The sequence below is a fragment of the Mustela erminea genome, chromosome 7 (genome assembly GCF_009829155.1).
Source record: "Mustela erminea isolate mMusErm1 chromosome 7, mMusErm1.Pri, whole genome shotgun sequence".
NCBI lineage: Eukaryota > Metazoa > Chordata > Mammalia > Carnivora > Mustelidae > Mustela > Mustela erminea.
This window is the reverse complement of record NC_045620.1, coordinates 34,168,213-34,194,294: the sequence shown is the minus strand read 5'-3', so window position 1 is coordinate 34,194,294 and position 26,082 is coordinate 34,168,213. Positions and strand designations below refer to the sequence as shown.

Genomic DNA, 26,082 nt, shown 5'->3' with positions numbered 1-26,082 from the left:
TTGATGTAGTTTATGCAAGGTTTTTAGATTCATAAATGTAAGTGAAGACCAAGGAGAAAGTAAAGTTACTTATGTAGGTTAGTTTACAAACAGGGGGGAATATAATGTAATGAATATAATGTATACATGGCATAAATATAGATTAAGACAGGTTACTGAGTTAACAAAGAGATCTAATCAATACCAGCTTTCTAAGGAAACAAACTGAAACCAGAGTATAGTGAGCTACTATGGGACAATAAAGACAGAAGAACTGCTAAAAGTTAAAAGAAAAAAACAAATTCTATAGAGAAGGCACAGACACATATTTAAGGAGAACTTTCACTTTGAACTCAGGTCCAACTCAAGTCATTTTGCCTAGGGAAGTATATTAAAGACCTTAATATAAAACACAAAGCAGGGCACCTGGGTGGCTCAGTAGGTTACATCTCTGCCTTCAGTCAGGTGATGATCTCAGGGTCCTGGGGTGGAGCCCTGCCTCAGGCTCCCTGGTCAGCAGGGAACATGCTTCTCCCTCTCTGTGTGTGTATGTGCTCACTTGCACTCTCTCTCTCTCTCAAATAAACAAATATTCAAAACAAAACAAAACAAAACAAAAACACACACAAAGCAAAAAAATCTTAGAGAAAATTCTGGGTGAATAATTGCATTATTATAGAGATAGAGGTTTATTATATAAGTGTAAAGATCTTCTCAAGGAAGACAGATAAACTGTAAGCTACAAAGAAAAAAATTCATTAGGTATGTTGTTGATCCTTAAAAAGTATGGGGAGGGCAGGGGCGCCAACCCCCTGCACAGCCAAAATCCTAGTCAAATTTTTAACTCCCCCCAAACTATTAATAGCCTACTGTTGACTAGAAGCCTTGCCAATAACATGAACAGTCAATTAACACATATTTGTAACATGTATTTTATCTTATAAGCGTTGCCTATTATACTCCTACAATAAAGTAAGCTAGAGAAAGAATGTTTTTAAGAAAATCATAAAGAGAAAACACATTTACAGTACTATACTGTATCGAAAAAAGTCTGTGTACAAGTGGACCTATTCAAACCCATGTTGGGGTCACTATATTTATCTAAATGAAAATCATCTTTTTGGGGGATTGAAAAAATGGACAAACCTCAAGCAATTCATAAAAGAAGTGAAAATTTCCAATATATATTTGAGAAAAACCTCACTCTCATTGACAGTAAGGAATATTCAAAAGCACATTTTTTTGAAGGAACATATTGGTAGGAAAAAAAAGTTTGTTCAAAGGAGCATTAACATCTGGGGAGAAGTGAACATTTCCTAAGTTGAGCAATAATCTGATATCTGTAATATCTACAAGAAGGAGAATGCACATAGCTTTCACCCAGCAGTTCCACATTTGGGAAGGCAATCTGGCCCAGGGAAAGGAGAGCACTAACATATAAGGATGGAAGCATCAGGAAACTTATTGCCGCATTGTTGTAGAGGTAAAACCGCCAGCACACCAAAAAACAAACCAAAACCAAAACCAAAACCCAAAACCAAAACAAAATCACAGCCACAATCACAAACCCCTGAAAACAACTGTAATAATAGTGTTGATATTTTGCCAAGTGTGTATTATTATTGTCTATCCCTCTATCCCTCTTTTTTTTTTTTTTTTTTGGTGAATCATTTGAAAATAAATTTCAGATATCACAATGCTTGACCACCACACCCCCTAAAAATAAGAACATTTTCCTATATTGTGACAATACTTTAATCATGTCAAGGAAATTGATAATAATCTTTAATGTTACCCAACATCCATCCATGTTCAAGTTTTCCCAGAATCACTCTCCCAGATTTTCTAGCTTATTTTTTTGGACCGGAATTCAATCAAAGTTCTTGAGTTGCATTCAATTGTGAGGTCTTCCTCTCTCTTCCCTCTTGAGTTATTAATTGTTTTAAAATTTTTATGGGGGTGCCTGGGTGGCTCAGTGGGTTAAGCCTCTGCCTTCAGCTCAGGTCATGATCCCAGGGTCCTGGAATGGAGCCCCACGTCCGGCTCTTTGCTCTGCGGAAAGCCTGCGTCCCCCTCTCTCTCTGCCTGCCTCTCTGCCTACTTGTGATCTCTGTCTGTCAAATAAATAAATAAAATCTTAAAAATAAATAAATAAATAAAATTTTTTATAGCTTGACTTTTTTTGAAGAGTCCTGTTCGATTTTCTTATAGAAGGCCCACATTCTGAATTTGTCTGATTATTTCCTTGGGGTGTCATTTAAGTCAATCCTGGAAAACCTATCTTTCCTGTAAATGAGAAATTTAGCCCATAAACATGATCAGATGGGGATTAAACAAACATTGTTTGGACAAAAGAGTCAACAGGTATTCTTTTACATCTCATATCATAACATATTAGTGAGGTCTATTATCATGTGACCAAATTATCGACAATGGGGAATTAGATCACTTGGCCAAAAGCGGTAAATATCACACTTTAATTTTGTCAATACATTTTTTTTCTTTTGCTTATTGGCAATTATTCTGGGGGGTGAAGCTCTGGATCCACAAAAAGTTTCCTTAGCACCCTTTAATGAAATGATTTTCATCTATCTTATTAGGAGTCAATGGCAATTTTCTAACTTTTTTTTTTTTTTTTTTTTTTTAGCTAGTATTTTATTTAGCTCTTCTATAAGGAAGAGCTTTCCCTTTTCAGATGGAAATGAACCAGAGTTCCTCCTAAAAAGGCAGAGCAAGCATTTAATTCTTTTCCTTCGATTCATAAATATTCTAAGTAAGGTGTTGGGGCAATAATAATTTCAAGAGATAACAGAGGCGCCTGGGTGGCTCAGTGGGTTAAAGCCTCTGCCTTCAGCTCAGGTCATGATCCCAGGGTCCTGGGATCGAGCCCCGCGTCGGGCTCTCTGCTCTGCAGGGAGTCTGCTTCCTCCCCTCTCTCTCTGCCTGCCTCTCTGCCTGCTTGTGATCTCTGTCTGTCAAATAAATAAATAAAATCTTTGAAAAAAAAAAAAAGATAACAAATGAGTTTTCTTTCCCTTCTCTCTCTTTCTCTGAAAATAACTGCAGACAATGTATTTTTATTCCCAATCATTCCCTTTGTTTAAATCAGTTGCAGTCATTATTTTATGAGCTCAAATTGTCGCCATATAATGCCAATAGAAGCCCTTTTAGGACATGATCCTAGGTCCTTTTGACATGCCCTCATTGGATTTTAAGCATCTGATTGCTTTTCTAGATAAAATAAGATAACTCAGGCACCTCTCATGCTTTCTCTGACTCAGACCTGGAATCAGCTACTTTTCCAAGGAAGCTTTGTTGGAGAAGGCACTGGGTGCTAAAAGTGCTCGCTGCTACCAGGCTATCATTGTATTTGGGCCCACAGTGGACATTAGGACATATATTTTTGAAAAATCGTTAGTACATACTGACATCTGAAATTTAAATGTAACATTAAATATTTTTCTTAACTCCTTTGATTTTTTGCCTTTCCATATCTCTTTTATTTTGGAACTAATTTTGTGTATTTTGCTTTCTGGTAACAACATATATTTACCCATTTGCTTTAAATTTTCATATATACTGAAATAGTTTCAATATTGTGACCTAGCAATAAAATAACGATGTGAAGCTTAAGTCGTTCTTGAAGTTTTGTTTTTCACAAAATAGATCCCACCTAGGATGTACAATTATATTACTCTGTAAAAATTCCCCTGAATTATTTATATTATTTGATTAGTTACATTCTTTTTTTAAAGATTTTATTTATTTATTTGACAGAGGGACAGAGCACATGCAGGGGGAGCAGCACAACGAGAGGGAAAAGCAGATTCTCTGCTGAGCAGGGAGTGCAACGTAGGGCTCAATCCCAGAACCCTGGAATCAGGACCTGAACCAAAGGCAGATGCTTAACCGACTGAACCATCCCTAATTATGTTACCTTTTATATACACATAAAGCCATTTGTTTCATTTGTTTTCTCATTAGACACTTTAGATTACTTCACTTTTTTTTCTTTCTTCCTCTGGAAGCATCTGCTGTATTTTTAAAAATGTAATTCCTCACAGTTTCTTTTCTTTTCTTTTTTGTATTTTATTTATTTTTTTAATTATTATTATTTTTTTTCAGCGTAACAGTATTCATTGGTTTTGCACCACACCCAGTGCTCCATGCAATCCATGCCCTCTCCAATACCCACCACCTGGTTCCCCCAACCTCCCACCCCCCGCCCCTTCAAAACCCTCAGATTGTTTTTCAGAGTCCATAGTCTCTCATGGTTCACCTCCCCTTCCAATTTCCCTCAACTCCCTTCTCCTCTCCATCTCCCCTTGTCCTCCATGCTATTTGTTAAGCTCCACAAATAAGTGAAACCATATGATAATTGATTCTCTCTGCTTGACTTATTTCACTCAGCATAATCTCTTCCAGTCCCGTCCATGTTGCTACAAAAGTTGGGGATTCATCCTTTCTGATGGAGGCATAATACTCCATAGTGTATATGGACCGCATCTTCCTTATCCATTCGTCCGTTGAAGGGTATCTTGGTTCTTTCCACAGTTTGGTGACTATGGCCATTGCTGCTATAAACATTGGGGTACAGATGGCCCTTCTTTTCATTACATCTGTATCTTTGGGGTAAATACCCAGTAGTGCAATTGCAGGGTCATAAGGAAGCTCTATTTTTAATTTCTTGAGGAATCTCCACACTGTTTTCCAAAGTGGCTGCACCAACTTGCATTCTCACCAACAGTGTAAGACGGTTCCCCTTTCTCCACATCCTCTCCAACACACGTTGTTTCCTGTCTTGCTAATTTTGGCCATTCTAACTGGTGAAAGGTGGTATCTCAATGTGGTTTTAATTTGAATCCTCACAGTTTCTTAACCCTTTTAAAAATATGTCTGGTTTTGAAGAAATGCATGTGTAATATGGTACTGAAATTATCTTGCTCAAGATATTTTAAAAATTTACTGTTAAAGACTAGGGAAATAATAAAACTCACAAACAAACAAGCAAAAAAGCCCCTCAACCCCCAACCCAACCAGCAGAAACATCAATAAAACAGAGGTTCTGTAAAAGAAAACATAGGATTCTGCTTAAATGAAACACAGCCAGTGAATGTAAAACAATAAATGGCTATGAAAATAAGTGAACAGAATTGTTACTGTGATAAATGAAGTAAGTCTACATACAGTTTTATATGTACTGTGATTATAGCCATGAGAATATTTTTTAAGAATACAGAATTACTGGGTTGCCTGGGTGGCTCAGTGGGTTAAAGCCTCTGCCTTCAGCTCAGGTCATGATCCCAGGGTCCTGGGATCGAGCCTCGCATCGGGCTCTCTCCTTGGCGGGAAGCCTGCTTCCTCCTCTCTCTCTCTCTGCCTGGTCCTCTGCCTACTTGTGATCTCTGTCTGTCAAATAAATAAATAAATATATCTTAAAAAAAAAAAACAGAATTACTTTTAAAGAAAATACTAAAATATAAACTGTTGGGACTGAATATTTTTGTTTTCTCTATTTCTTATTTTTATGGTAATGTGATTATTTTACTTATAGCATGAAAATAGCATTCCAAAATAAAAACAAATAAATAGAAAAAGACAAACAAAAACCCAGAAAAGTACGAAACACTGAGCATGGGATAGAGTGACCAGGAAAATTAATAGAGGACCGGTAATTAATGCAAATATATATATTTTTTAAGATTTTATTTCTTTATTTGACAGATAGAGATCACAAGTAGGCAGAGAGGCAGGCAGAGAGAGGGGGTAATCAGGCTCCTCACCAAGCAGAGAGCCTGATGGGGGGCTTGATCCCAGGACCCTGAGGTCATGACCTGAGCCAAAGGCAGCGGCTTAACCCACTGAGCCACTCAGGTGCCCAATGCATGTATTTTAAATTCAACATCATCAATCAATCAATGAGCTAAAAGGCTGTGGGAAAAGCATTAAAATACACACACAGAGTGGGTGGTTTAAAATCACCCCGAGCCACCTTGCAGACTCATCTTATTTTTAGAATAATCTCATGAATTTTTACGTCAACCAAGAATAGAAATAACAAGATCATATAAAAGTTACAGAGGGACGTCAGTCCAGTTAGCAGGGGATTGTTGGAAAATCGCATGTGGGAAAATGGGACCACATTACATATCCCAACTGTTACAGATTGTGTCAGTTTATTTGTTTTCCTCTAAATTTCTTTAGAACAAATTGCAATGGAACTTCAAGTCAAAATGTCTGAGTGGAGAGATTCCTTCTTCTACGCTAAACAAGGAAATGCTAAGTAAAATAGAACACATACATTTTATTAAATTGATAACTGAGGTTTTTTTTTTTAAGATTTATTTATTTTAGGGGCAACTGGGTGGCTCAGTGGGCTAAAGCCTCTGCCTCCAGCTCAAATCATGACACCAGGGTCCTGGGATTGACCCCCGTATCAGGCTCTCTGCTCAGCAGGGAGCCTGCTTCCTCCTCTCTCTCTCTCTCTCTCTGCCTGCCTCTCTGCCTACTTGTGATCTCTATCTGTCAAATAAAGAAGTAAAATCTTTTTTAAAAAGATTTATTTTAGAGAGAGAGATCATATGTGAGAGCGGCGGAGAGAGAAGGAGAGAGAATCTCAAGCAGACTCCACACTCAGTGCAGAGCCCCACCTGGGGCTCCATCTCACCACCCTGAGATCCCCCCTTGAGCGGAAACCAAGAGTCAGATGCTCAGCCCATTGAGTCAACCAGGAGCCCCTGATAACTGAGTTTTAATACTAGAAAAGAAAATCCTTAAATCACAGGAATAACAAAGGAACTCAAAACCAAGAGGTCACCAGCGGCAGAATAGATTCTCCATCTTAGAGAACTGAGGTTTTAATGTTCTAAGAAGATGGGAGAGAAAGCCTAAGAATTGGCGGTATTGAAATGGTGAAACTGTCGTTTCCACCCTTGATAGGCCAGCCAGGAAATCTCCATCCATAATCTCAGAGACAAGGTGAAGAAGCCAGCAATTCATGGGGTTCATTGAAGGAAAAAACTTCAACCATGAAGAATCAGGAGACCAAATCAGCAGTGTGAGGGAATTCGGGCTCTAAGTTCATAGTACCCTTATAGATTGGTAAACCAGCTCCCATAAATCAAAGCCAAAACTTAAAAAATCGATAAAACCCATAAATTCCCTGCAGATAGCCCAACAAATTCAGACCGTTTGGATTTGCCACAATGCAAGGCAGTAGTGATCCCTACAGATAAACCAATTCCCACTGAACATGAGATCAAAGTTCAAAGTCACCAACCACTCAAGTAAAATGCAGCATCTGTTTAACCTTGTAATTTCAGGTTGCCATTGGCAACTGAAGTCTAAAGAAAATGAGTAAAAGGTGAGATGAGTGTTTTCTAGGTCAAAACGAAAAATACTCCAGACCTAAACAGAAATAAATTGGATAGTTCATGCCAGTGTGGAGGAATACAGTTAATTGACAATGGGTATAAATTCCTGACACTTTTAATCAAGTCCTGAAGTATGTTGCATGCCTACATTTTTGGCATATTTTCCCTAATTATATTTGCCTAAAAATGATATTAAAATTGTTTCATCATTTGAACAAAGGCCAACTAGCAATACAGCCCATTACAAAGGACTAGGAAGACAATCACAAATTAAACTGTTGTCATTGATCTATAGAATTGAGAATTCATTGAGGGATAGATAAGATTCTCTGTCCCTGAAAGGTGCTTGCATCTTCCAAATATGACCTTGGCAGCTCTTTCAGATAAGACCTTGGTAGCTCATTTACTATCATGGAATTGAAATCTCCTCATATATAAAATGGGGATAGTAATGCCAGTTTCTGCAGTTGTTGTTAAAAGGTTTAAATGACATCATATGTGCTAAAGTAATTAGCAGATTGTGCTTGCTTATTAATTCTGTATAGCTTCATTTTTTTTTTTAAGATTTTATTTATTTATTTGACAGACAGAGATCACAAGTAGGCAGAGAGGCAGCGACGGGTTGCGGGCGGGGGGGGGGGGTAGTGGGTGTGTGAGGTAGGGAGGAAGCAGGCTCCCTGCTGAGCAGAAAGCCCCAGGCAGGGCTCCATCCCAGGACCCTGGGATCCTGATCTGAGCCAAAGGCAGAGGCTTTAACCCACTGAGCCACCCAGGCGCCTTTATAACTTTATTTCTAAAGAGAGAGGAAAAAACATAACTTGTAGCCCAGAACATCTGGAACCCCAAGTGGTCTTTGTTCTTTCTAGTTGTGTCGTTTAAGTCATTACTGGGTTAACACCTCTCAATTATGGTATGTGTTGGATCTCACTTTTAAACTATGTTCTGGGCTGTGATTGATTTGAAGCACTTATCCACAAATGATATTTTTGAATACTCTGATTGGTGTAAGGCCCGGTGTTTGGTGTTGTGAAGAATTAAAAAATTAGAATCTGTCCTCGGCGATAAGTGATAGGTATAGGGAAAATAACGAGTTGGGCTAAATGGGTTCTAAGACAAAAATATACAACAGATGTTAAAAATGAATATTGCATTGGGAAATACTTTGATACAATACAAAGTATTTGTAGATGAGATGGGACTTAAAAAGTGAGAACCTTGTAGGATCTGCCAACATCCTTGTTATTATCAGTATCCTGGGGCAAAGGCTTTCAACCTTCAACCTACGGTACATGTAATAGTTGATATTTACGAGGGGGATGGAGTTTTCTAGCTGTAACCTCCTTCTTGCTTGCATATTTTAATGGTATATGGTAGAAGAACATATCTTTGAATCTGCTCTAATATATAACAATTAAATAATCACTAGTGTCTTTCATCTATAATTAACCACAGATTATAATAGAGGGGACCTCACAGTCTGTGACTGAGAGCCCTTCTTTAAAAGATGGCTATATGTCAAAAATGACAAGATGGGAAATCTTTACATCAGCACATCTCAAAAGTTAACATAGACATAAAGTACCTGATGATTTTATTAAAATGCGGATTCTGACTCAGTAGATCTGGGGCAGGTCTTGAGATTCTGCATCTCTAAGAAGCTCCCAGGTGATGTTCTTATTGCTCATCTAAGGACCATTTATCTGAACAGCACCACTTTAGACAAAGGGTTCCCATCAAAGTGCTCCTTTTGTGTATCCCTCCTCAACATTTTTCAAGGGTTTGAGTCATATAATAGGATTCTCTTTGTAAATCTCATCTCCCTAGACCTCTGGAGGTAGTTAATGTTCAGGTGTGGATTCAAGGTGTTTGTTGGAGGCTATGTGAAGGGCGAATGAGGGGTAAGTCTGCAGAGGTGAAAGATGGAAGGATCCAGGATAAATAGGCAATGAATTAAGTACTAAATGCTAAGTAGGTCCCAATACTGAATCAACAAAAGAGAAAAGACAGAAGCTAAGGATCATGTGATTTACCAAGCATAATCCCTATAGGCATTTGCATTTTAAATTTTATTTCACGTCAAAAGCCAAATGCACTGTGACATAGATCTTTTGTGTCAAATCCTCTGTACACCCATACACTCCATGAAATTGCCCATGGAGGAAATCTGCTCTTAATACAGCAAAGAACATAATCAGATTCCTGTGAATTTTTTCCTAGCTACATCCCCATTCTTTCTTCACTGTCCTTTCCCTAGTAGACCTCTCTTGAAATGCCTCAGTATCTTAGCTTAACCCGTAATTTATACCTCCTTTGATTTTAAGATGTATTACAGAACTTCCTTTGTAATCTTCTTACAGGTGTCTAGAGATTACTGTAGAAATCTTTGAAAGGGACATTAGAAATTATACTGTCAACCCCTCCAAGACTTAGTAGTATTAGAAAGGTATTTTAAAAAATTACATAGTGAAAACTTTTCCTTTAACTTGGTGTAAACCTGTGGCTGAAAGAAGTTAAGTGGCTTTCTCAAGGATACGGCTTGCTAATAGTAAAGCTAGGACCAGAACCTAGTTGATTCTCCTCTTTTGTAAACTGGATTAATGGCCTCAGTGCATCACCTCTCTCTCTCTCTCCCTCTCTCTCTCTGTATCCACAGCCTTTGCCTTCTGAGCTTAAGTTTCTCTTGCTAAAGCAATAGAGGCTCTCTCTACCCTTTGACTCTGAGGTGTCATGTGACTTATTTTGGCCCATAGGGTGCTAGCAGACATGGCCCAAGGAGAGACTTGAAAAAGCATTTGTGCATTTCAGCTTTCAACCCTATTACTTTGCTATGGTCATAGGAACCTGCCTGGTCTAGGCTGGTAGAGGACGAGGCACATGGAACATAACTGAGTCACCCCAGTCATCCCAGTCACACAGCCTAAATCGTCCAAGATCAACCAGCAGGTTGCCAGTAGGCTGATACAGAAACAAGCCCAGCTGAGATCAATAGAGTCACCTGCCTAAACTATACTTAACCATAAACGTCTGAACAAGCCCAGGTAAGATCAGCTATACTCAGCTCAGGTTGGCTGAACCCTGCAAATTCATGAACTACATAAATATTTATAATTGCATGCCACTGAAATTTTGTGTTTTTAGGGAGTGTTATTGTAGCATCTCCCCCATGACCTCCATAATTTCTCTCAAAATTGTGCATGACATTCTGGGACATTGACATGGGATGAATTGTTTGTGCTGTCCCAGCAGCCATACTCGTGCTGCTTGGTAGATGTACCACCACCACTCAGCATCTAAAAGCAAATTATACTATAATGGGAGGCAATAATTTTGCTACTTGGCAAGCCACTTCATCTCAGTGAATGTATATGTTCCAGGCTTTGAAATTTTTGTGCCTGTCCTGGAGTATTCTCCCCTTATAGGTGCCTACTATGAAGGCCTAGGAGTTTTCTATTTTTAATTAAGTGCTTTCTGTAGGATGACTCAGCTGGGGTCTATCAGATCTGGGAATAAAAATGATTGTGAGTGAGGAAAAAATTTTTATTTTGCTGAAATGAGTAATCATAGGCCAGTAACACCTTGTCAAACTGAAAGTTACCACTGTACTTAAAATACCAAAAGATGGTTTAAATCTCTGAAGACCCGTGCTCTGGGTCAAAGAAGTTAAGAGACTTATTTTATAACTTGGAATGAATGCACGTTTAGCACATTATTAACTATCATTCCTTAAATAAGGAAACTGAAGCCTGCCACTCACTCCTGTGTTTTAGTGTAGAATCAAGATCTGAACACTGAACTCTTACCACCTAATCCAGAGCTACATCCCCCCATTCTAAGCCAGCTACCATTTTGTAAAAACAGAATTAGTGATCATCTCAGTAACCTGCTGTGCTGTACGTTGAAAGTAGAATCAATAAAGCCACTGTATTTTCCTGGCATGTCTAGGATTTTAGAATGCTTTCACAAAATATTTGGAAAGTGTCTTTTACTGAAAACTGATGATAAGGAAAGGTTCCATGGCATAGGGTCTTACTGATATGCTGCTCTTTTAGTAACAGGATTCAGGATCTAGAAAACAGTAAGGACTCTCAAGCAGCTGCAATGAGCCTGGTCTATTTCTCAGCCTTCACTGGGTTTTTCTATTTGCATCTGCCATGCTTAGAAGACACTGGCTTTTCACCCCCACCCTGTGCAATTCTTCAGCCTAGGATCTGTTTATTTGGTCAGCTGGTTGTTTTCCTGTTTGCTGTTAAGTGCAGACTAATTTAATCAGTTTATTTCTGTAAAGAGCCATATACTACAAGAAGGGAATAAACAAATGAAAAATTGGAAGAAGAACAACATCCTAGTTTACAAGAAAAAAGAAAAATCTTGGGGGTAAAACCAAGCTACTAAATAGTGCTAGTAACTTACAGTGACATATAGAAGAATAAAAATAATGATGATTTCATTATAATTTACTGAGTGCCTATTATGTGGCAGGCACTGTTCTTAGGACTTATTTTTTTTTTTAAGATTTTATTTATTTACTTACTTATTTGACACAGAGAGAAAGAGTACAAGCAAAGGAACAGTAGAGGAGAAGCAGGCTTCCCGCTGAGCAGGAAGCCTGATGTGGCGCTCAATCCCAGGAACCTGGGAACATGACCTGAGCTGAAGGCAGATGTTTAACCAACTGAGCCACCCAGGTGTCCCAAGACTCTCCATGTATTAACTAGTTGAAACAAGTTCATTAATTTCAGAATCTCCCAATTCATATATCTCTGGAGCCAAGAAACAACACTTATCTGTGAATTACATTTGGTAAAAGGCAACAGAGAGGCAACAAAACCTGGGCAGGTCACCAGTTTATGGCTCAGGGTAGCAGCACTACAAGGAGCAAAGGCATAACAGTGAAGGGTGATCTACGCCCATTGGTAAGAGGCTAAGAAAGACCACACCAGAAGAATCCTGTTCTCTCTATCACACAAACCCTTTGAGTCGATAAAAAGCTTCAAGACAATTGAAATAAGAGGTTGTTTAAAGGCTAATTATTTTTAGATGAAGTGTGCCTTTCTTTTCCATCAAGTGGAATGCCACCAGCGGGGAAGAATTGAATTTACATTATGAATTCAGTTCTTATACTGAGTCACATTAGAAACAAATGTCTATAGTGCAAATGGCACACAGCCACCTCAGATAAGGGGGAGTTTCATCAAAACATTCTCTGGGGGATGTCTTGTGCTGGGATCCTTTGAGACATTCCAGAATTGGTCGCTGACACTTTATTCTCATGGAGGGTCCTGCCCTTGTGTGGGTCCTCCTTTGGATCAGAGTGTCCTCATCTGCACACACCTTTGTCTTAACTCCTTTTAAGATTTACACCAAGCATCCGTAATTATCTACCTTGAGCCCTCACTAAAAATGCTCTCTTTTGACTTAAAGCCTGTGCATTTAAAAAAACAAGAGACCGGCTGTGTCAAATGTCCTGGAATGAACTCAGCCATGTCCCTGGAGAACGCCCTTCTCCTGATCACCTAAAATTAGTTTTGGTTTTTCTTTTTCTTTTTATAAATGTATATTTCAGGAGAGGTTAGCAGTCCTAGGGCTTTATCAGGATAATTGATTTTGATTCTTAGGGAGCGAGTATTTCCTAATTACATAGTCACTCCTTCTAAATATAATGTTTATAACTTCTGGTTGAATCACTGTGGTTTTAGGTTGGCTGTTTCCAACTTGATCTGAGAATAAACTAGACTGAGAATAAACTAGACACTTGCTCACTGGCCTCAGGGGGTTTGAAAAGTCTGATGGCCATTCCTGAATTCCCCACCCAAGGTGAAGTTGGAAACTATGATGGAATTTCTCAGAGAACAAACTGAGGCAGGACCAGGTAAAAAGGTAAATGAGTGTTTGCAGCTGGGTGGGAATGTGGTGACCACAGAGGGTGTTCCTCGGCTACAAAGAGCAGTCACCCAATCTTGCCACCTAGATTGCTGCCACGTGTATGCCAGAGGTTGCTACATCCGAGTTTTTCCAAAGACGGTAGCAATCTGGATTTTCACATTACGTCTTCCGGTTTGCCAGTGTTGGCACCCAGGTTAGAAATGTATAAAACACTGTGTGGGTCTGGGGTGCTTGGCTGGCTCAGTTGGAGGAGACTGTGACTCTTGATCTTGGGTTCATGGGTTCAAGCCCCACGTTGGGTGTAGAGATTACTAAAAAAAATAAATAAACTTAAAACAACAACAACAATACCATGCAAGTCAATTGACAACCTCTGAAATAGCTAGGTAGTGTATTCCACGGGTTTGCCTTTGGACTTGATCTAAAAGTCTCCTGGGGCCCCTCTACTTTAGGATTGGCCTCCACCCTTTTTGCTGAACAAATGTAAACATAACTGCATGGTGCTGGTATCTTGAACCTTTGATAAGACACCAATCACTGGGAAGGCAGAGACACTTCACTTAGCTCCTCTGGACAGTATTTGCTAAATAATCTGGGATATCTGCCTATTCTCCTATTTACTCATTTGCCAACTTGTTTTGAGGTGACTGTGCTAAATGCATAGGGTTTGGAATGGGAAATCTGATAAATCTAACTGCAAAGTGTTTTTATACAAATGTCCTTTTTTTAACTCTTCTAGTCTAGATCCTTCTGCTGATGGATCCCTTTTTTTCAAGATCTGCAAAGGTGATTTGGAACACAAAATGGCTACTTCATTGTCTTTATCTTTGGGGTCTTGTACAAGGGGCAGTCAATTTAGAGTAATTCCAGGTATAGCAGATTTGAACTCCATTATCTTGGTCAATAGTGCAGAAAATGACGAGTTATCCTCCAAAACATTCCTTTTCCCATGATGTCTGCTCTGCCTGTGTCTGCTACAAGACAGTGTCTTGGCACCCAGCATTGGCTGTTTGACCCGTTCTTGCCTCCAGAGGTCAAGGCAGGGCTTTATAGAGGCATTCAAGGTATCTACTGTTTCTTTCCCTTTTCCTGCAAGGGCCTAGTGGATGGTGCAGTCACATTATGAGAAGAACCTGATCCTCTGAATCAGCATGTGGGAGCATGCTATCCACCAACCAGAAAGACTTTGTTACAACCAGACTGGACTTTGTTACATGAAAGAAAAATAACAGTCTATTGTATGAAGCAAGTGACATTTTGGTACTGTTTGTCACAGCAGCTAATGTTACGCTAACCAATACATTCTTACATAAATAATTTCTGTTGCACGATTCACATTGAGTTTAGGGGAATGCCGAACATACATGTAGATATTATAAGTGTTTCTCTTATTTATGATTCATCTTTATTAGCCAATTTTTATACCATAAAGATAGCCTCTTAAAGTTGCTTGGGGGCTCATTTGATCATTATGAATTTAAAGTAGCATTAGAGAATAATCCTAACAACAAATCTTGAGCACTTTATAGCTATAAGACAGAAAGAGCTAGTGTTATGAAACCCAGGGGCATTATTACTTTCCATCACTCTTGATCTATTTCTCTTCTACAAGGAAAATGCAAGCATGAAAAAAATCTCCCTTTTCTTCTCTTGTTATCACTGGATTAAAAGTGTCTATGGAACCTATAGTGTGTGGCTATCATAAAGTTACTCCTATAAAGGCAGCAGAAGGTGACTTGAATTAAGTACTATTGCAAATCAGTGGTAAAATATGATTCCTTTTTCTTTTGCTTAGATAACAAGGCAGAGCTAGTCAGCTAAATCTTATTTTCTGCTTCTACCTTCCCATCAACTGACAGTCCTCTGGCATGCACAACCCTGTGGCTGCTTCCAGAAACTTGGGTGATTTCTTCAGATTATCCAATATGGAGGACTAAAAGCCCTTCTGACAGATCATAGGCATCCTTACTTAACAGGAATAAATATCTTCAGGCATATCTACTGGTGTCTGAAAGTCTAATAGGTTCTCCCATGTGTGTTCTGGTTCTTGGTTGGCCTTGCCAGCCAGAGAGCCACCATAATCCCAAATCATGGAACACAACCTGATACATGCAGTACAGGACTGGATGGCAAATGCCACTGTTTCATGGCTCAGTCTCTACATTTACTCGTTTCTTTGGCCTTTACTTTCTCAGACATTCATTGATTTATTCACTCATTCATTTAAAATGTAGTGAGTCCTTTCCATTACCTGCCACTGTGACTAATGCTAAGCATAGAGATATGAATGAGACATAGCTTTAGTTTCAAGAAATCCCCAGACCAGTGGAAGGATATGAAGCCTAAAACAATGATGTGATGTGCTGAGATGAATACCAAGATAAAGTTACAAGCAACATGCAATCATAGCACAAAAGAGTTTCCCTGTTCTTGGTGTCACAGAGTAGGAACTACCTGAGACTCTAAGTACTGGACATCACTAAACTCCTGTCCTTTTGCATACCTGTCCAGCTGACTACCACTAAATTTTATGAAGGGCCCACCTGTGACTTTCTGCCTACTCTCTGTGGCATATCTAATTACATTACAAAATAATTTAAAAAGGAAAAATATAAGATCATACTTCTTTCTGTAATAAGATAAACGCTGAAACGATTAGGGCAGTTTGCAGTTTGCAGTGAGCAAAGTGTGTGCAGTTACACAGGACATCAGCAACACCTGAGATCTTGTTAGAAATGCAAGTTCTCAGGCCCACACCAAATGTACTGAATTTAGAAGCTTTGGGTGTGAGGACTCAGTCATCAGTGGGTATCATTCATGGCTGATTCTGATGAATCCCTAAGTTTGAGAACCTCTGATTTAGAACACGAAGAAGTTGCAGATGATTCCTATATCCATGGATTGTTGAGAATTATTCATATGTTTAATTATTAAGTTTTGCTGAGACAGGAGTGTCAGATTAGGAAATACTTTGTAAGCCTAAAAACACTTGACTGTTGTCGAGGTACGTATATCAGATACAAAGCACTGGGTCCGATGCCATCAAAAGTTGAACGAGCAAGGCTATAACAGTATAACCTTGGGGGTCTTTTCACTCAATGCTGAGGTTCGCTATAGCAGTGACTTTAATTGTCCAGCACAGAACTCTGCAGAATAACCACTCAGTACCGACTGCCCTATTTCCAACTGCCTGCTTTCTCTGCTAGAAGTGGCACCCAGGAGTTGGCATATGTGTACCCAAAGCTCCCTAACCCTTGGATGGAAAAACGGTAAGATGAATGTTCTGAATGGTCCTCCAGAGTTCCCAATTAGGCCTGAGCACCGGCTGCCCACAGTTGTAATTTACTTGATAACAAACACACATTCTATTGGCTGCCTTCGCTTTCCTACTTCACTTCCCTACTCCCTACTAGTTTCCTGGGATCATCTCAGGTAATCATTTTTATTTGGTATTTGTTTATTTAGTTAAATCCCAGTATAGTTAGTATACAGTGTTATATTAATTTCAGATGTACCAGACCCTGAGATAAGGATGGGTATACAAGGAGTGTTTCTGAGAAGTGATCCCAAATGAGATATATCTCTCACTTCTCAGAAGAACTCCTTGTACTCACCTCCCTGTCCTGGGGTCTGCTTCTGGGGGAACACAAACTAAGACATTAACTTAGTGTGAATTTATTAGCTGACATATTTTAGGTGTGTGCACATTGCAGCGGTTTTTCAGATGGTTGTGTCCCAGTGTCTGATGGATGTTGATATTATGTGACTTGGTTATAAACTACTTGAGCTGAAGATCTATTGTTAATCATCCAATGCCTATATTTAAGTTGAAAAATGCACATTCCTTTCTAAATCTACACAGCTCTACCTGGCCTTACAGCAGTTAAAGTCAAGCAGCGATCCAAGTAAATTTGAATTTGGCTATCCTTTGGCCCCTGCTGTACAGACCTTCATCTCAGTGGTCATATATAATACAACAGGAGTTCAAAATGCTATGAAATTATTTCTGTGGGAAGAGAAATTGATGTACCAGAGAAAAGAAAGGCTGAAATGTGCCCAGCATAGTGATGCTGCACATTTATTTCCTCTTCATCCAGCAGCATATGGAATAGAGGGATAAACTCAAATGCCAATTGGTTCTGCTGTTTTTGTTACATAACATTTCAAGCGAAAGAAAGGCTGTCAAGAAAAAATTATGCTGAACACTGAGATGAATAAATAATGTGTGGTAGACTGAGCATATTCAAAAAGAGTTTATTCCATCAGAAGAAGACCCAATGTTTTCTGTTACAGCACTGGACTTAATAGCAAAAATATAGCAATAGCTTCAAGAAAATTGCTTTTGCATAAAAATTGAATAATACCAGAGATATAATGAATACATGTTTAAAGGAAAAGGCTTTTACTTGAAAATAAATTTTAATATCTAACTGTCAAAATGTATATTTTCAATGCTTCTTTAAATAACTAAAATGTTAATTAATATTTTTTTCTCTTTAGACTGCCTTTTAATCGAATGCTCTGTCTCAAAGAAAATGACCCATCTCACCAATTAGTGACTTTTCCATCATTTATGCCTCAAACAAACAGAATAAGTGCATGGTTCTTTATTAACAGTTCCTGTGCCTTGATCAAATGTCACTAATAAAAATACACAAATTAAAATTGTTTGCTTTATACAAGTATGTTTGCATTTCATACTTGAGATCCAAATGCAATTAATATTTTCAAGTAGAAATGTCACTGATTGAGACAAGAAACCTGATTTATTTATTTATTTATTTATTTTAAAAGATTTTATTTATTTATTTGTCATAGAGAGAGAAGTGAGAGCAAGCACAGGCAGACAGAGTGGCAGGCAGAGGCAGAGGGAGAAGCAGGCTCCCTGCCAAGCAAGGAGCCCGATGTGGGACTCGATCCCAGGACGCCGGGATCATGACCTGAGCCGAAGGCAGCCGCTTAACCAACTGAGCCACCCAGGCGTCCCAAGAAACCTGATTTAAAATATAGTCTTTTGGATTAAAATACAGCCAGAAAGAGAACTGGCCGTTTGGCTTCCTTTCCCCTTTACTCATCCACAAAGATTTGTCACCTTCTTCTTCTCCTCCCTTAGAATATTTATTTTTATTTCTAATATTTAGTTAACAAATCAGTCACCAACTTGGAAACCATATAACAGAATATAACTACAAATTTGTCTCTCAGGTCAAAGATGGACACGATGATGGTATGGACTCTTTCAAGAAAGTTAGGTCTACTAGGGGTCAAAATAATGTGTTGAAAGTCAAGCAACTGGTTGGAATTAGTTTCTAATTGAACTTGGAAACTCATTGATGATTATCCTATCAACATATGAACTCTTCTTGTGAGTTCTCTTAAAACATCACGAAAATCATGTTCAAGAAACAACTATGAATGCACTGATAATATACCAACTTCTTGAAGAGAACAAGCCTTCAGATGCTTTTCCTTATTCACTCAACCTGGGTGCCTGTGGAGGTATGTGGATTACTCCAAGTAATCACTGAATTGAGGAATGAATATTTATTGAGCACCTACTGATGTATATAATTGGCTCTAGGGAGTTGTTTGAGAAATCTTGAATAGTATATAAGTTACTTCTTAAGGGTTAGAAACTTAAAAAATATATCATTGGTGAGCCAAGGCAAAATTCTATAATGACACCAGCTAGTCATGCAAGATGAATTGCCAAGTCAGTGAGTATTATTGATTTGGGAATTGTGGGTTACTGAAAGAGACTTGACTCTGAGTTATTCTATGAAATCAAAGCCTACAGTTACCACACATAAAACAAACCAATAACCAATGCCTTAAGCACAAGGATTTTCTTCCAGTAGGCCTTTAGAAACTATTCTGTAATGACTATGACTATTTATTGGACATTTATTATATGCAGGGTATGAGGTTAAGTGGCAGGCATGGATTATCTCTGGGGATTTCTTCTTGAAAGTTCCCCATTATTCTAGGATGTAAGTACTATTATTATTATTTTTTAAAGATTTTATTTATTTATTTGACAGAGAGAGATCACAAGTAGGCAGAGAGGCAGGCAGAGAGAGAGAGGAGGAAGCAGGCTCCCCGCTGACAGAGAGCCCAATGCGGGACTCGATCCCAGGACCCGGAGATCATGACCCGAGCCAAAGGCAGCGGCTTAACCCACTGAGCCATCCGGGCGCCCAGTACTATTATTATTTAATGCATAAGTGACACAGCTGGTAAATAATGAAGTCAGAATTCAAACTCAGTTATTCTTAAGCAACAACCTCCAATTATGTATAATGACCTCCTCTCCTTCCAAGCACAAGCAAGAAGCCTACATATTTATATTCCCTCAATGACTTGCTAGAATAAAAACTTGGTAGGAGGTTTTTTGTAGGATAAAAGAGGAACAAAGGGAAAATTGATATATATCACCATGGTAGGTAGACTGGAAAACAGGGTTTTATGATTTTTAGTCTTTCCTCTCCTATTCCCACTGCGTTATCCAGGTCTTATCACATTCAAGTAGATATTTATTCAGTTGCATTATCCATAACCTTTGCAAGAAAATATTTTACTTGGTCTAATAGACTTCAACTTGAGTCTATACTGGAAAAAAAAGAACTCAACAAGAAAGAAGAAAGATTTTTGAATGAACAGAAGACAGAGGTAAAAAATTCAGAATGTCTTCAAAAGATAGCTAGAAGGCCATCTCTAGAAGAAAAAGTTCTCCAACTCCGCTGTATGGCATAAGATCACTTCGTAAGTGATACTCGACACTCAAAGTGTGGTCTTAAGACCAGCAGTATTGCCTCCTACTCACCACAGGCCCACTGAATCAGAATTTGCATTTTTAACAAGATCTCCAGGTAATTCATATGTATATTCAAGTTTGAGAATCATGGGTTTAGCGATACTTGCTATGATTTTCATGATGTGGATAGAAAGCTGAACAAGTGTAGGCTGGGCTATTTTGAAGTATTTTCTATTTGTCAGCAGAGGATGCTGACAAAGGAAGTTGCAGATTTGGTGTTTCTTTAAGATGAATCACAGTTACTGAGCCAATCAAAAATGAGCTCACTCGGGGTGCCTGGGTGGCTTAGTGGGTTAAGCCTCTGCCTTCAGCTCAGGTCATGATCCCAGGGTCCTGGGATCGAGCCCCACGTTAGGGCTCTCTGCTCGGCGGGGAGCTTGCTTCCTCCTCTCTCTCTGCCTACTTGTGATCTCTCTCCCTCTGTCAAATAAATAAATAAAATCTTAAAAAAAAAAAAATGAGCTCACTCTTCCTAACTGCTGGCCTCAGACGTGCATGAGCCAGTTAGGAATAGGGAGGGACAACTTACCAGACACGGGTTGTGTTATGGATTTATAGTAATCAAGAGATTGGTGCAGACACAGGATAGACAAGTTCACCAATGGAATAGAAGAGGTAGTCCAGAAATTGACCCATAGATGTATGGAACTTTGATATATGAACAGGGTGGCATGGCAGACCAATGGGGAAAAAAAGAAATTATTTAATAGATAAAGTTTTGAAAGATGGCCATCTATTTAAATAAGTACGAAATTAGATCCTCACCACACACTAGGCCCAAAGATAAAATTCCAATAAAGATTTCAAAGCCAAAACTAGAACTTTAAAACTTTTAGAAGTATAAATAAATATATTTCAGACCTTGGGGTATTTAAGAGTTACTTAAACAAGCCTCAATAGCTAATATTAAACATTAGAGCAAAAATTAAGGGCTTAAAATTATGAAATTTGTTAACCCAATGACACTGTGACTAAAGTAAGGAAAAAGCTATGAACTGGCAAAGACGTTCACAACACACACATCAAATGAAAGCGTAGTGTTGAGAATATATAAAAATTGCTATAAAGCAATAAGAAAAAATAACCCAGCTGAAAAAATAAGCAGCAGATACAAATAGGTATTTTACTTAAGAAACATACATGGCTAAAACCAAAGCAACAACAAACAAAACATGAAAGGATGATTATTTTCTTCAGTTCATCAGAGAAAGAGAAGACCACAATGCCTTATACCATCTTATATCTATCCAAATGGGAAATAGTAAGAAGACAGACTTGAATATCAACTGTGGGAAATTGTCTCTCATGGTCCCTCAAGGGTCTCTCATGTAGTATTGAGGGAAGTGCAAAGTGGTAAAATTACTTTGGAAAACAATTTTGTGTCGTTTTGCAAAACTGAAAATTCACACTCCCTATGACATAGAAATTCCACACTTTGGTATACAGCTAAGAAAAACTTTTAAACAGTTTGCGTACTAGGGGATATGTGCAGGAATGTTCATGGCAGATCTGCTTGTAACAGTGATACCCTGGAAATTCCTAAAATGCCCATTAACAGGAGAGTGGATACACAAACTGTAATATATTCAGGGAATACAGTGTTAGAAGTCATAGCAAACTGCGGCCACAACCAGCAATGTAGATAAATCGTATAGACATATAATTAATTTTATTTTTAAACATGCATTAGTATATACACAGAGAAAAGTGCTTGTATCATAAGGGTAGTAGGTTGATTTTTAAAAAGACTGCATTTTCTCACTCCTCACTTGTGTCCTTTTTGTATGTGAATATAATATGGCAAAAGGGACACTGTCTCATTTCACAAAGTGCCTCCTGTGCTTCCACTCTTGCTTTTTGAACCCTGCTACCGGCATGTGAACAAGATTGAGCTCGCCTACTGGCAGACGAGAGGTGATTTGGAGAGATCTGTTGTTCTAGTTGAGGCCATCTTAGACAGGCCTAAAGCCAGCTGACCCCCAAGCTTGAAAGACAGTCCAACCAAGGTCAGCAGAGTGGCATACCTGGCTTTTAGTAAATACACATGTTTGAGTCCGATCAAGAACAGAAGAATGTCCCAGCTCACTGACTTATGACTAATACTGAATACGTACTGTTTTAGGTCACTGAGTTTTGGAGATGGTATCAACAAGAACCGGTACAATAAATGTATGGATTTGTGGTTTGTTGTTGTTGCTGATTTCACAAAGTGACCACATCCATTTAAAGCGGCACCCAGCTCAGGGAAGAGGATATCACCTGTACTCCAGAAGTCCCCTTCCTACCACCTTCCAATCACAAGCCACCCTGTCCCCCACCCAGGGCAGCTATTGCTTCAACGTCATAAACTTGTAATAAACTGCATATACTTTTTTGTGTCTGGCTCTTTTCACATAATATTTTGTTTGTTTAAGTCATCCGTTACGCTGTGTGCTGTCGTGAACTGTCCATTTTCATTGCTGTATGAATATGTTACATTGTATTTATTGATGTAACACTTGATGGACATTTGGTCAGTTACTATTTGAGGCTATTATAAACAGTGCAGCTGTGAACATTCTAGAACATATCTTTTGGTGAATATATGTGCACTTTCTGTTGGTTCTATCAATATATTTTTAAGTGAAAAACATAGGTCTCAAATGATTAAATATGCTATAATACTGAATCATGATACATTTACGTGTATTCTCATAGTTCAGTATGATACTCTTAACTTCATTTGATGCTATTTTAGAAGTTAGAAGCAACTAAAGCCAAGAAATAAAATACCACAGGAATGTCAATAAAACATCATAGGAATACACTTAATATGATGTATATACTTGTATATATATGTATGTGAATATATGTATATATGTATATGCACATGGATGCATATACCTACGCAAATATAAAAGTGTAAGAATTATACACATGAGATTCAGATTTACCTTGGAGGATAAGAGGGTAGGGGAGCAGAGACAGGGATACCAGAGCAGGGAGAAGGCAGTGTTCTAGTTTTGGTGTTGTGTAATTATTTCCCTGATATTAGTGACCAATATGGTCTTACATGGACCCATGACAGGGGTGCATCAGGAACTAAAGATTATTATTTATTCAACTCCATAAACCTGATGTCTACTTAAACTGAACACGTGTAGGGCTACCAAAATAAAGTAGGTGGTTAGCACTAAGGAGTCCCAAAAAGTCACCAATCCATATGGTAATTTTATATTTGAAAAGACTGAAGACCATAAAGTGTAAGTGACTTGCCCAAAGTCATTCAGATATTTTCATGACATGAATCTAGTGTAAAAAAGTACACCTTAAAGGTAGGGTTTTTCTCCTGTATTCTTTTTATTATTATTATTTTAAGATTTTGTTTATTTGACAGACAGAGATCACAAGTGGGCAGAGAGGCAGGCAGAGACAGAGAGAAGAAGAAGCAGGCTCCCTGCTGAGCAGAGAGCCCAATGTGGGATTTGATCCCAGGACCCTGGGATCATGACCCGAGCTAAAGGCAGAGGCTTTAACCCACTGAGCCACCCAGGTGCCCCTTTCTCCTATATTCTTTATGCTTGGTGTGAATTCTGTTTCCTCACAAATGTCTAGTTCTGATGTTGAAAATATTGCCACCATAGTCTCCAATCATACACTTCTCATTTCCTTCTTAAATAAGATGTTGTTGCTTTCCACCACTTGAAGAGTATTCTTTCTTTGGTGATGTTCTGAACCTTCCTATTAAACTTGCTAGAATGCAGAACGGGGAAATTAGAAAGGTGGGTTGTTTTGTTTTGTCCCATTTTGCCAGAAATGTCATTACTTGCAACACATTTCTTGTATTTCTTAGAAGTTGGAGGGAGCCCTGGGTCAGGAAGAACTGGCGATTTGGAATAAGTTCTGTTGCAGCTGGGTGAACTTGGCCTTTATAGACTACCCTCCCAAGTCTAAATCAAGAGAGGGATTTGGCCACAGAATTACAATAGAAATACTAGCATCGTTTTCCCATTTCTTATTGCTTACATAAGAGCACAACTTGAAATACATTCTGACCTTCATTTCTCTTACTCTAGAATTGAGAGGGGTGGAGAAGACCTGAACCCCACCTCACCCCCATTTCTGAAATGTCTGAATCTTCCTCCCTTCCAATCCCATGCTCGAGAATGTCCGGAGGGAAGGATTTCCAGATCAATTCTACATTTTGGTCACATCCCCTTATTAATCAGATGTTTTTGCTACTTGCACAACAAGAAGAAATTCTAAATTCGCTGTGCACACATCATTTAAAATCTCCCCTCTCCCTGTTATGTTATTTAAACTTTTCCTACATATCAATTAGTTTGAAATAATAAGTCTTTAGGCTATCCATTAATTGCTGCACTGTAGACATGATCTGTATTTAAAATTACGCAAGGAAAATTAAGCTGCAGCGGGAAGGAGCCTTGGCTAACACCGAAGGCTTCTTAGCCCTTCAGAGAAGCAAAAGGAGATAATGGGGACAGGGAATACACAGGAGGCTCCTCTCAGAGTTTGTCATTTGCCAGCGTGGGCTGTGAAAACAGACTGCTCCAGCTGTAGGCTCTTCTTCCTCGCTTTTCAGTTTTCATTTTGAATTCTTACTGTATTTGGTCATGCCCAGGCAGAAGAAAACGGTTGTCAGCCAAATGTCCTTTTCTAGTAGAAATTTATTATAAATAGTCTGAAGGCAACTGGCTTCATAATGAATGTCCCTATCCTGCCTCCCCCTCTTCTGCAGCACCCTCCCCGCCCCCACAAAAGCAACACAATTCAGTCTGTAATCTTGGGTAAGTCTGTGGGAGGTGAAAGGGGGTGGCTGGGAGGGGGGCGAGAGAGGAGAGGTGTCCCAGCAGTCAGCCTTACCCACCAGCGTCTTGACTTGAGTCGACGCTGTGGTTTTAGTGGAAGAAATATTACTTGTAAGGGCAACAGAGGTGGCAGGATTCCCTGTTGCTTGCCCAGAACCCCTAGGGTTTTGAGGATTCATAAGCTTCCCTCCCTCCCTAATCAAGGCTCTGGGCTGTGCTGGAAAACATCCTCTGCGATCTGTCTGACCCAGTCCCGCCTTGCTAAGTGGTAGTTTCAACAAGTGAGGACCCTGGGATTGATTTTTAAGAGCTGGAAGGAGGCAGATGGAAAGAAAGAAAGTGACTCATGGGTGACATTTTTCATACCCTCCCTACCCAGAACAGTTAAAGTTTATGGATGTTTATTTTGCCTTCCTGTGCTCTTCCCCTTTTCTCTCTGGCTTCTTGTTTTTTGCCTAGCCATGATTAATCATTTTGACTCCAGGTCTGGCAAAGCCGAGCATCACGGAGTCTTTCTTGCCCTCTAGTGGTGAAATGCGACATTAAAGAACTTAGAAATGCTTTGTGCTTAAGTCAACCTTTAGAGCCTGGGGGAAGCATTTTCTTTGTAGAAGGCTCTGGCCAGAGCCCACTCGACCATAAAAAACGTTCCAGCACAGGAGATTGTTGAAGGGGCAGAAAGCATCCCATTCTGGGTGTCATCACTTAGGAAATTGATACAGAAGAGAATCTTTCTAGGGAAATGCTTTCTTTTCTTGATTGTATTGGATTTTTATTTCAGAGGTAGTTATTCTTAAGTCTTTATCTTTTTCTCTGCAGTACGTCTGTTCATAAAAATCACCACTTACAACAGTCATAATCTAGAAACAATCCTAGTGTCTATCAACCATGGAATGGATAAATAAGTTGTAGTGTATTCAAATACTGTATAACAATTTAAAAAATCAACTATGGCTACACATAGCAAAAAAATGAAGCTAGAGGCAGAAGCCTATAGACTGTGGGATTCTGTTAATATAAAGTTCCGAAACTTCTAGAAAAACGAATCTCAATATGAAGTTAGAAAGGTGGTTACTTCAGGACGAAGGTCATTATTGATTAGACTGGAGCACGAGGGAAGCTTCTGTGATGTTGATAACATTCTGTATCTTGATGTAAGTGATAACTTTATAAACTTTTAAAAAATTGTGAAGCTATGCACTTATGACTTGACATTTAATTTTTT

At 38.9% G+C, this 26,082-nt stretch overlaps 1 protein-coding gene across 3 annotated transcripts in view; it reads right to left on the bottom strand.

The window, feature by feature from the left end:
• The window catches only part of PLCB1 (phospholipase C beta 1), a 688,962-nt gene that overhangs the window by 9,331 nt on the left and 653,549 nt on the right, over positions 1–26,082 (bottom strand). The gene's annotated exons all lie outside the window — the stretch shown is intronic.